Source organism: Triticum dicoccoides, chromosome 5B (genome assembly GCF_002162155.2).
Source record: "Triticum dicoccoides isolate Atlit2015 ecotype Zavitan chromosome 5B, WEW_v2.0, whole genome shotgun sequence".
Taxonomy (NCBI): Eukaryota; Viridiplantae; Streptophyta; class Magnoliopsida; order Poales; family Poaceae; genus Triticum; species Triticum dicoccoides.
The window spans coordinates 103,362,062-103,374,998 of NC_041389.1; the positions used below are offsets into that span (position 1 = coordinate 103,362,062).

Sequence of the window (12,937 nt, forward strand, 5' to 3'; positions counted from 1 at the left end):
CACAGCTGCACTCAAACACTAAGGAGAATTGCTTTCTGGCTCTCGAACGGGAATGAGGTGCCTGCTCTTCCTCGAAGATGATTTGAATCAAAGAGGGCCTACACAGTGCCTTACAAGCCGTGCGCCGAAGTCACCTACGCACGAGTGCGCCGAAGTCAGCTCTTCCCCACCCCCTCCCTCTCTCGCACACACTGTCAGCAGCTCACCCCCTCTAGAAAATGGCACACAACTAACAAGGACACCCCTACACGGGTCAGAGTCCAAACAAGGACCCACAACCCGAATAAAAAGCCCAACGACAAATAAATCCGACACGCACTCGCGAGTGACAGACAAATGAGCGACACCTACGACACTAAGATTCGTGCATGACCAGACAGCCACAAAATTCAACCTAAAGCCAAATAACAAAAGCAGATGACTGATTATTAGCAGAAAAGATCATCGGTGCTGACAAGATCTAAAAATCCAGGGAGATTAATTTCCTAAAGCCAAATAACAAAAGCAGATGACTGATTATTAGCAGAAAAGATCATCAGTGCTAACAAGATTTAAGAAACCAGTGAAATTAATTTAGGAGACAAGACAAACTCTAACAGCAATTACAATTGCTAGATTTTTCATAGCAAGGAATGATGCATTTCAGAGCTTGAATCATGTGCTACCATATTATGTGAAGATTCACTATTCAGTTAGTACAGAGCAATTTCTATCCACACTTCTAAGGCAAACAATATAGAGGAGGTAACTGTGGCTCCCTCCACATTTTCGCATCCGGACTTGGGACCGGCAAAGGCAGTGTTAAACCACAACAATACAAAACACAACGATACACCAATGATTCAGCAAAGCATACAAGCCACACCATCAAGCAAATGCAACACACACACACCGAGACAAAGAAACAGACATAGATATGGGCACATCACACACACACAGTGTAGCACTTGCACACAAGAAACAAACTCCCTCCACATTTTCACATCCGGGCTTGGGACCGGCAAAGGCAGTGTTAAGCCACAACAGCCAATCATTCAGCAAAGCATACAAGCCACACACACAGAGAGAGTCAAGCCACACACGATCTCACACACACAGTCTCACAGTCAAAATGCAATATTTTCACATCCGGGCTTGGGACCGGCAAAGGCAGTGTTAAGCCACAACAACCAATCATTCAGCAAAGCATACAAGCCACACACACACAGAGAGTCAAGCCACACACGATCTCACACACACAGTCACAGTCATAGTCAAAATGCAATATTCACATAGTCACACACACATTCACACATCACAGTCAAATGCACAATATTCAGAGTCACACACGCACATCACAGTCAAATGCACAATATTCAGAGTCACACACAGAGAGTCAAACACACAGTCACACAGAGTCACACATCACAGTCAAATGCAACATTCACACACAGTCACACACACAGACAGTCAAGCCACACACACAAGAGAATCAAAGCCACACACAGTCAGACACAGACAGAATGGAGCGCTTGCACACAAGAAACAAAAAGAAACAGACATAGATAGGGCACGAACACAAAGCAAATACATAGATAAGACTGAAGAAAACCAGAAAGCTATATAGAAATTCCAGAAACTGAATGACTAAACACATTTCTCTCGAGGGGTGAGGGTGATTCAGATCTTCGTTCCTAAAAACAGGAAGCTGATTAGAGGCCGATTAAGTGATTATCCACAAGTTTGTAGGCCTATGGACAGAAAAGAACTGTTAAATGTGTTCTTGTTCTACTTACTAGAGAAAGCAAGGCATGTAACATGAGCAACATTCTTATAGAAATTCTGGCTAAGGTAAGCCATTCATACCTAAAAGATTATATGTTTCAAGTTGACAACAGTGATTGCCTCTCATCACTTCCAAGCCGATGGCTAGCCTAAAATGACATGAGCAACTTAAAATGTGAGTGACCACAATGTAAATGATGTTTCTATTATTCTTGAAGCAAGAAAAGTAGCTTACCTCATGAGCAGCATCAATAGTCATATTAGAAAAGAAGATTCAGATGACCTGTGATGTAATAAGCATCATATGAGTCAAAAATACTTGGGAATTAGTTTATGATCATAACAGCATAAGTAATTATTCATGTATGTATATCAAAGTTATCAAGGAATCAAGGATTCAGTCTAAAACAAGTCAGGCAAACTGATCAAAATTCATAATCTGGCCATTTGAAAGGACAGGAACTTACCGATGATTCTGTTTATCTTGCAAGTCCAATAATCCACTTGGTTTGTCGTCTTTGACTCTAGCTATAGGTGAGAAGAACCTGAGAACAAATAGAAATACTCGATTCCTGCAATGTTCAAATGTCTGGTACACGGTATGATGTCCAGGAAAGAATGAGGAAGTGGCAGGGGCTAGGAATCTGGTAACAAAGAGGACCAAGGCTAGGCTACATTATCAGATGCAAGTTGTTTGGCAGTACCTTCTAGGAAGAACTTTTGCTATTTCTGCCCATTTATTTCCACCTTGCTAGACATTGCTTGCGGCAATGAGACCATTTTGTTGGTCCAGACTGCATTTTGAGCACAAATATCAGGTGCCAATAGGTATTTATGGATACAACACATCTAAAAACATAAGTAGCCACAAGTAGCAAAATTTGACTAAATAAACGTTTTGGGACTTCAGGCATCAGCATCGCAAAATGTAAAGAACATAAATATACCTGCGTTGTATGCAAACACAACCCATCAGTGTCCTTAGCAACACAACAAAGAGCCAATGTGACATGTCCCGATCCACATGTCTGTACCATAAATACTTAGAAAAGTGTTATTCTAGTGACTGGACAGCAGTAATACAAAAAAGAATATGATATCCACATAAGACATAATCACAAAAAAGTTCAGAAAAAAAGAATAGTGTTAGGTTTGTTCACATTCAATAAACAACAATCAATTGTGACATATAAAACACAAGTTATACAAGCCACACCATCAAGCAAATGCAATATTCACACACAGTCAAGCCACACACATATTCACCATCAAGCCACACACAGTCAAGCCACACACACACACACACACACACACAGTCAAGCCACACACATATTCACCATCAAGCCACACACAATCTCACACACACAGTCAAGCCCCACACACATAGTCAAGCCACACACATAATCAAGCCACACACAGAGAGTCAAGCCACACACATATTCACCATCAAGTCACACGCCCACACAGAATGGAGCGCTTGCACACACAAAACAGGCATAGATAGGGGCACAAAGAGAAAGCTAATACATGCAAGACCGAAGTAACTCAGAAAACTATAAAGAAATTCCAGAACTTGAATGAGTAAACTGATTTCTCTAGAGGGGTGAGGGTGATTCAGATCTTCGTTCCTGAAAGGGAATAATAATATGTTGCACTGAGACTGTCGAACCGAAGAGAACCCATGCAGTTAGATGAAGGATTCAGTTGGGGAAGTGGGTCCTCGGGTAAATATTTCAATGCGAATTCCCTTTGGCATGAATATTTTTGGTCTGTATTATGTAGAACTCCGTGACCACAGCCAGGAACAACCTATGGATGCAACCAAACATCAGTAATTTATAATTTTTGCTTGCAAGTTCAAATAAGATCAACAGTGAAAAGCAACCTTAGATCTCTTGTTCAGGATTCAACTAGAATAGTTTAGCAGTGCAAACTTCCCATAAAATCATAAACAATAGTTAATGTTAAATCTCAGAATGGGCGTGCGTGCAATGGAGGTGGTAACAACCTAACCCAGTGAGACTAAAACTCTAAATAAATGGCACGACTCCATAAAGCCGCACTGCATTGATGGTTTCTAATTGGCAAAACAGGATCAAGAGACAAGACGATCATTATGGTTACAAGTTACTCAAGCAATTAATGATAAGAAGCTGGATAAAAAAGGAGTAAAATCACAGGACACTGAGATGAGCTAAGAGCCAATACCTTGTACAATGTAGCAAGAACACGAGAGCGTTGTGGGCCAGCACCAGCCAACATTGTGCATGTTATACAGCAGCACTAAGAAACATGTTCCATCAAGATTTTTGAGAACAAAATATGGAGGCACTATCAGTTCCAAACACAACTTGCCTGCATCAAAGAACCACTGCAGTACTTAAACATGAGTATCAAATAGGGTAATTTATTACAAACAGCCACTACACCGGCAAGGCAACAAAGAACCATACAAGACAGAACATTAAAAAGGAGTAAATTGCAGGAGAGAGAAACAAATCTATGACTGAATGGAGTAAGCCTTACTCATCCCCAATTTGGTGTTCCTCAATTTGAGAGATACCATAGTATCAAAGTGCATCTTCCAAAAATTTACGCTTTAGATCTAAAATTCTCGCATAGCAGACCTACAAGAAGGGAACTAAATTTTTATCCTCAGTTGTATACTGATAGATTATTAAACTGTTTCTGAACCAAAAAACCTTGTATTGTAAGTTCAGAATTTCCTGGTTGCTGTTTGTAACCAAAAACGAGGCTTTGTTGATAAAGGCTTCAGCATTCACTGCATCATCACCATCCTACGAAATGAAGAACTACATTAGTCCAGCTGACAATGCAATGACGACAAAGGTTAAAAACAGGACTAACCTCCAAATAGAGTCGTGCAATCTGGACGCACTTGGATAATTTGTTTGTGTCATCAAGCATCCTGGTTTTTAAGAAGATGGTCAGATTTCCCAGACTTAGAAAATCCAATGACATGTAAACAGAGACAAAAGCTTGTTTCAACCTGATTCCTGAGTCCAAGTCAATGCCACTAAGCATTTGTGCTGCTCTCAACCATTGTTGTTCAGATTCATACAGTTCTGCAAGCTTCTCTCTAATCACTACAACCTGTGTATAGATAGCCAGCACAGTTATAGATCAAGAATGTTGCAGCACTTTTTTACATAATAACAACAAGGTCAATTACAAAGCCCACAGAAACATATATTATGTCAGTTATTTGTGGTAGTGAAACAAATCTAGAGATAAACATTCTCTATGAGATTTACATTAAGACACTGGAACAACAGTAAATTCACTGGAGGATTTCTTTCACAAGATGACAAGCATGATGCAGGCATTCTTTGTACATTTTTCTTTACAGGTATTAATTAACCAGCTTCGATCTACATAATCTTTCAATACTAGGTATTTCATAAAATTAAAATGAGCACACTTATTCTATCTTTGTTTTGATGGTAGCTAATACCTAGAAATATGAATAGCAAGACCTTTTGACATGATTGCAGTAAATAGAAATCATACTACTCATTAATGGCTAATTTCAGTGACTGTTTTCAGCAGCTCAACAAAGTTTAAACCCATGAAACATTATAAATTGCAACTTCAACAAGAACTCCCAAACATTAACACTAAAGAAGACATAGATATTTAGATTTCTGAAATGCAATGCATAAGAGGGAAATGATGCACGAAGCCATACGTAGATATTTTAGGTTTCTACAATGCAACCGATGTGAGCATGAAATGAGTGGCAACAGTAATTCCCTATATTGCATTATTTTCTCTACTCACAAACAAGATCATGAGGTATTATAAAGCTATAGTCCTTGAGCAATAATTAGTGCTTGATAATTGAATAGATATAACTCGGTTTGAGATAAGCTATACCTTTCCACTCTTCAGTGTCTTCCATACATATTCTTTACTTGGTCGGTTGTAATGTTACTCCCAGTCTCTTCCATTACAGATTTGATCCATAGCAACACTTCCTGTAGTATATGGTGACTATTCTTAGTTTATGCGCATCAAAACAGTAAATACACCATTTTAAAATAACAGGGCGTATGTTTTTCTTCTTCTTAACATCATGTGCAAAAGCAAGTGGGTAAATAGCACAGCCACAAGTTCTGCAATTTGTTCATTTATTACGAACAATTTGTTCCAGGAGATCCATTTGGCAAGCACAAGTTGAGCATGATGTGGCAGAGAACATCAACTACACATAAAATTAAATGTACCTGATTAGCCAGGCCGTGCAGTGGCCCAGCCAAACTGTTCAGTGTCCTTAGCAACCCAATAAAGAGCAAATGTGACATGTCCAGATCCACAAGTCTGTACCTTAAATACTTCGAAAAGCATTAGAATATGATATCCACATAACACACATATCACAAAAAAGTTCAGAAAAAAGAATAGTCAATTGTCTGCAGTAAACAAGTACTGGTGTGTTACCTCAGGAACTACCAATACCAAGTTAGCATAAATGATTATATTCGTCAAGACATCAATCACTCTTGGCATATAAACATGTACCAACTCAAGGAAAATTTTAAGAGATGTGGTTAATAATTTGGATAAAACACACCATATCTAGTATACTAGCACAGAAGTGATATCAATATTTCTACGTTCCACATCAGATAGTGTAGAACACACCATAGATAGTATAAACACACCACGGCCTACATGGTTTGCACCTCTGAACGCATCCCCATATATGGGAAGACAGACATTGGGAACGTAAGAACAACTGTAACGACCCACGAGCCAAACTAGAGTATCACAAGGACGCATGCGTTTGAGGTCTGGAAATCACCGACGAACAACGCAGCGACGGAACCGATCTGAAACTGACCTTACTCTGGCCTCTCCCCGTCTCCATAATCCAAATTCAAAACCAGACGGCAGACACAAAACGCAGGAACGCAAAACGTAATCGTTCATCGCTCTGCCGCAAACACGAAATGCGGGATCGTGAGTGTCTCTCAGATAACAAAAGCGCACGTAGAATTTCAATGATCCAACAAACTCAGAATCAATATTAACTACTCAATGATCCAACAAACATTACAACAGAATTTTATGCAATAGGATGTCAGAAACTCAATGATCGCACTATAAATTAATTGTCACAAAGTCTAGGCAAATCAAGAAAAGCATTATTCCAGTGACTGAACATGAGTAATACAAAAAAAAGAATATACTATCAACATAAGACATAGCAGAACACGCATATCACTAAAAAATTAAGAAAAAAGAAGTTAGCTGTCTACACTAAACAAATACGGAGTACTAGGTCACTTATCACAATACCGAGTTGATGCCATAAAATTTAACATGACAAGCAATAAGTTTTCAAGCACAGTAACTGAGGATTAACAAATGCCAGAGCATAAGAGTTGGGCTAGTCAACTAGATCACCATCATCACAAGAAAACAAGCAGCACATGTCCACGTTATAGGTTTGTTGAAATTTTTGTCCAAAGGAAAGGGACACGACAGAATTCATGGATAAATAAACATGCGCATAAACATGTGATGAACGTGCTCTCATGGATAAATAAATTCTGGAGTCATGAACACAACAGATATATATGTGCACATGTGTGCAATGACAAAATTCTTGAGTTATGCTATGCAATCTAGAATGTAGTCTAAGGGGAACTAACTAGCAGCAGCTCATCTAGAACTCCTATGAGTACTTCGATGGAAATAGCAACATCAGGAAGAAAAGAAGGAACCTTTGTCCAACAGTAGCAGCAGCAGGTGTTCAATTAGTCAAGCAGCAGGTGTTCAATTAGTCAAGCAACAGGCAAAACAAAGCAAAGCATGATAAAAAAAGAAACAAATTGGAAAGAACATAAATAGTATACACCATCAGAACTAAGGAACCACCCCATCTAAGATGAGAGTACACACGCCTAAGGCCTAACCGGTACAACAAGAACTCAAGAATTAGCGGACCCTGGAAGTCAAGAATTGACAGAGGGCCAACAAGAACTGACAGAGGGCCAAGAATTGACAGAGTATCACAAGAGAGCAACGTAGGTGACGTAACCTAGGAACCGGTCTGAACTAGCACGATAAACAAACATCGCTCCCCGTCTCCGGCCGTAATCCAATTTCGAAAGCAGACCTCGTTCGTTCCTGCAACCGACGCGAACACGGAACCCAGGACCCGGAGTGCCTCTCGGATAACAGAATCGCACGCAGAAAGGAAGAATTGCTAGTTCGCAAACGAGACGGAGACCTCCGACGAGGCGAGACGGGCCAAGAACACGCGAGCGCATCGGGACAACGGCGAGGACGAGCGAAATCGAACCGGACGCGACTCTACACGGACGACGGCGGAGACGAGAAAAATCGAATCGGACGCGACTCCACACGGACGACGGCGAGGGCGAGCAAAATTGAACCGGACGCGATTCCACACGGACGGCGACGACGAGCAAAATCGAACCGGACGGCGACTCCAAACGGACGAAGGCGGCGAGCAAATCAAAACGGACGGCGACCCCAAACGCGCGACAGCGAGGACGAGCAAAATCAAAGCAGGCGCGACTCCAAACTGACGAATCGAGCACGAGCAGAAACCAAATCGGGCGCGGTTCTAGACCTAAACGGGCGGCGAATCGAGGACGGGTGAATCCAAATCAGGCGTGAGGAGGCGAGGCGAGGCGGGAGGCACGACCCGGGGCCCCGGATGAAGGGAGGAGGAGCGCACCGGCGGGCCACGGCCAGAGCGCGGGGAGGGAGGACAGGGCGCGCCTGGCCGTGGGCGGGCCGCTGGGGAAGAGGCGGTGGCGCCGGCCGGGTCCTTGCCGGAGGCGGCTTTGGCGGGCGGCGGGAAACTAGAGGGGAGTGGAGCTGGTGATGGTGGGTTGGGGCTGGATCCGGGCCGGGTGGGCGGGATTGAAGGGTTCGGTCGGTCGGTCGACAAAGCGGCGCGGAGATATTACCGTTGGGAGCCTCGGATTGGGATCGGGTGCTCGAGGCGGTTTGGGAAATTTCTTTTTTTTTGAAGAACATGCTTTACTTTATTGCTCAATAGAACGAATTACAGGAATAATAGCAGTATCATGAGGGTGTAACAGCCATACATGGCGACCCTCCCCTAGATGTAAAGCATGTCGAGCTAAGCCATGAGCCTCCTTATTAGAGAGACGTTTCTCATGGACGAAAGAACAAGACTGAAACTCCCTACTCGAGTCGATGATCTCCTCCACAATTGGAGCGATTGTACCCATAGTGCCAGTATGTATGTCCTTGACCACCGCAAGGCAATCAGAAGCTACCTTCAAATGAGTAAGTGCAAGGTCCCTGGCTAATGCAATAGCCTCGCGGCATGCCAAAGCTTCCAGTATATGTGGATCGGTCATGCCATGGAATACCACCGATGCTGACCCAGCAAAAGTTCCTGATTGATCCCGGCAAACCGCACTTATGGCCCCGACAGGAGGTTGTTTACATATAGCAGCGTCGACATTAACCTTGTGATGACCCGCCGGTGGTGGAATCCACACATGCGTCCGCTCTGGGGCTGTTCTCGGCTTCGTTATTTCATGTGACATAGAAACAATACTCAAATCTGCCAGAAAGCGTTTGATAAATGAGTGAGTCCCCATGGGGCTCTGGTGCTCCCCTTCGTGGATCAGCTTACGCCGTGCACCCCATATAGCCCATAGTGTCACAGCTAGCTTCGTGAACTCGGAATGCGGCATCGATTCTTGCATACTGAAAAGCCAAGCCTTTGCATTCGGTTCTGTTGTTGCGATGATATGCTCAACCAACTCCGGGTCATCTAGCGCCCACACGCACCGCGCCATTGTGCACGTTATGAGTGAGTGCATCCATGAGTCCTCCTTTCCACAGATGGCACACCGCGACGATGTGGACATATTACGATGATGAAGTACATCCGCCGTGGGTATAGAGCATTGTGCAAGTCTCCACAGGAATACCTTTAGTTTTGACGGCACCGCAACCTTCCAGATATTGGACCAGCTGGCTTCCTCTCTCTGCCTGTCAGCCGGGCCGGATCGTCCTTCGAGCCAAGCCTCCCGCCTGAGCTTCGTGTTGATTAGCATCCGATATGACGAGCGGATGGAGAAGGCACCCTTATGTTCATGAGCCCAAGCCCAAGAATCTCTGCAGTGTCTTGTGGCTAGAGGAATATTGAGGATCACCTCCGCATCAATTGGAAGGAAAGCTGCACGAACTAGGTCCTGCTTCCACCTGGCATTTGCGCTGTCAATGAGTTCAGACACGAACTACGGCCGATGTTGGCTCAAGCATACTATAGGTCTGAGTGACGCCTCTTTGTGTATCCAGTTATGCTGCCATATCAATGTATCCCGACCATCACCTATGCGTTTGATGAGACCCTGCGATAGGATCTCCTTGCCCTCCATGATCGCTCGCCAAATTTGTGATGGTTGGTTACCTAGGGATGCATCAAGAAAGTCTGTCGTTGGAAAGTAGCGCGCTTTCAGAATTTTTGCACTTAGGGATTCAGGTGTTTGTAGGATTCTCCACGCTTGTCTTGCCAGCAGAGCGAGGTTAAACAGCTCGATGTCTCGAAAACCCAATCGACCTTCATATTCCGGCCTTGTCATCTTCTCCCAGGAGACCCAATTTGTCTTCCTTTCGCCCCGTTTACTCCCCCACCAGAACTTTCGTATGATGGAGTTGATATGAAGACAGAGGCCCCGAGGTAGCTTAAAACAAGCCATAGAGTATACCGGGATAGATTGAGCGACAGACTTTATAAGTACTTCTTTTCCTCCGGATGACAACACCTTCTCCATCCATCCCTTTACTTTGTTCCAGACTCTGTCCTTCAAATATTTGAAAGCCCCGTTTTTGCTGCTCCCTACATCCGTAGGCATGCCCAATTACTTCTCTGATAGACTCTCATTATGAACATTCAGGGTAGTTTTCATGCTCTCTTTAACACCCTGCGAGCAGCCTTTGCTAAAAAACACTGAAGATTTGTCCAAGTTTATTTTCTGTCCAGAAGCATTACAGTATGATTCCAGCAGAGAGGATACCTGAATAGCTCCCTCAACACTAGCCTTGACGAACAGCAGGCTGTCATCTGCGAAAAGAAGGTGGCTTACCGGCGGAGCCGTATCTGCCACTCTGATCCCATGCACTGGAGATGACTCTGTCTGGTTTTTTAAAAGGCTCGAAAGGCCCTCTGCTGCCAACAAGAATAGGTAAGGTGATATTGGATCCCCCTGTCGGAGTCCTCGTGAAGGTGTAAATTTCTCAAGTCTTTTTCCATTGAACATAACCGAGAATTTGACTGAACATACCATCCTCATAACTGAGTTGACCCAAGCCGGTGCAAAACCCAGTTTGGACATGATAGCACGGAGGTAGTCCCACTCCAAACGGTCGTAGGCCTTCATCATGTCAAGTTTAAGGGCACAAAACCCATTCCTCTTAGATCTATTCCTCTTCATAAAATTTAAACACTCATACGCGGAGATGATATTATCCGTGATAAGCCTTCCCACCACAAAGGCCGATTGCTCCTCCGATATGATCATAGGAAGGATGGTCTTGAGCCTGTTTGCCATAACCTTCGATGCAATCTTATAGAGTACATTACATAGACTTATAGGGCGAAACTGTGACAGAAGTGTGGGATTTGTTACCTTAGGGATGAGGACGAGGATAGTATCATTCAGCTCCTCCACATCTTCCTCACCCCTCAGGATTTTCAAGATGATAGTAGCCACTTCATCCCCCGCAGAGCTCCCAATTTTTCTGAAAAAAATGCGCAGGGAACCCATCAGATCCTGGAGCTTTAGTAGGGGCCATCTGAAACAGCGCCGTTTTAATTTCCTCTCTGCTGTACTCGCTCATTAGCCGCTGGTTCACCTCGTTTGTGACTTTGCGAGGAACCACGTCAATTACTTCATGCATATTCATTGTCCCCTCTGATGTGAACAGATTTTTGTAGAAGGCCGTGACCATGCACTCCATCTTTGTTGCATCTTCTACTGTAGTTCCATCATGTCTCAGCAGACATTTTATCTTGTTCTTAAGGCGCCGCCTACTGGCCCGTAGGTGAAAGAACTTGGTGTTCTTATCACCCGCCGCCAGCCATGTTATTCGCGATCTCTGACGCCACATTACCTCCTCTCTGTGATAGAGCTCGATCAAGCGATCTTTTACTTTCTCTTCCTGACGATTAGGTGCCGTCCTCGACGGGTCAGCACGCATGCTCTCTAGCTGAAGCTTTAGAGATCGAATCTCCTCCTTCACACTGCCAAACGTAGTTCGGTCCTAGTGTTTCAGATTTGTTGAGAGCGTTTTAATTTTTGCACATAGTTCCGCAACCGTGGTTGCTCCTGGGCCTTGCCAGTGTTGTTCAATTGTCGCCTGGAAACCCTCGTGAGATTCCCACATCATCTCATATCTGAAGGGTCTAGCTTGCCGTGGCTGATCATCTTCCGGTGATAGTTGTAGCAATATCGGTATGTGGTCTGATGTGGTGGCAGATTTGTGAGATAAAACTGCTCCTGGATACATGCTGGACCACGATGGGGTGGCGCCCTATCAAGACGCACTCGCGTGTATGTTCCTCCGGCTACTCTCTTTTCAAACGTCCAGTTGTTTCCCGAGAAGCCTAGATCAATAAGGCCACATGTGTCAACAGCATCCCTAAAACCATTCACCTGTGTCATGCACCGATGACCAATCCCGTCATGTTCAGACTCAGTACTTCATTGAAATCACCGAAACACAACCATGGCAGACCGTCATCCTCAGCGAGAGAACTCAACACGTCCCAAGTCTTGCCTCTATCACTGACTTGTGCTTCACCGTACATCACTGTGAGCCTCCATGGAGAAGCACCAGGCAAAGTAACATGAGCATCTATGTGATAAGCAGAGTAACCAAAATTTTCAATCTTTATTTCATTATTCCAAAAAATACCGAGACCACCACTCCTACTAGAGCTACTAACAGCAAATGAATTATCATAACCTAGGGTGCTTGCTAAGTTTTCCACTCTATCTCTCGGGAGTTGAGTTTCAACAATACAAAGCACCAACGGGGCAAACTGCCTCGCGAAGTCGCGAAGCTCTCGAACTGTCGCGGGTTTGCCCGCCCCGTGACAGTTCCAGCATGAGAGACTCATTGGACCCGG

General features: G+C 43.9%; 2 long non-coding RNA genes across 2 annotated transcripts; both read right to left on the bottom strand.

Moving 5' to 3' along the window:
- Positions 1–1,844: 1,844 nt before the first annotated feature.
- LOC119305247 lies at positions 1,845–3,024 on the bottom strand. The gene is made up of 5 exons (XR_005148593.1): positions 2,712–3,024; positions 2,469–2,558; positions 2,232–2,353; positions 2,000–2,047; positions 1,845–1,913 (listed from the first exon to the last, which is right to left on the bottom strand). It is a non-coding gene; the product is annotated as an uncharacterized LOC119305247 (long non-coding RNA).
- A 131-nt stretch (positions 3,025–3,155) lies between these two features.
- LOC119307621 lies at positions 3,156–8,623 on the bottom strand. Its single transcript, XR_005149409.1, has 8 exons — positions 6,012–8,623; positions 5,662–5,762; positions 4,775–4,878; positions 4,633–4,693; positions 4,467–4,562; positions 4,291–4,391; positions 3,973–4,119; positions 3,156–3,573 (listed from the first exon to the last, which is right to left on the bottom strand). It is a non-coding gene; the product is annotated as an uncharacterized LOC119307621 (long non-coding RNA).
- Between the last annotated feature and the right edge of the window lie 4,314 nt (positions 8,624–12,937).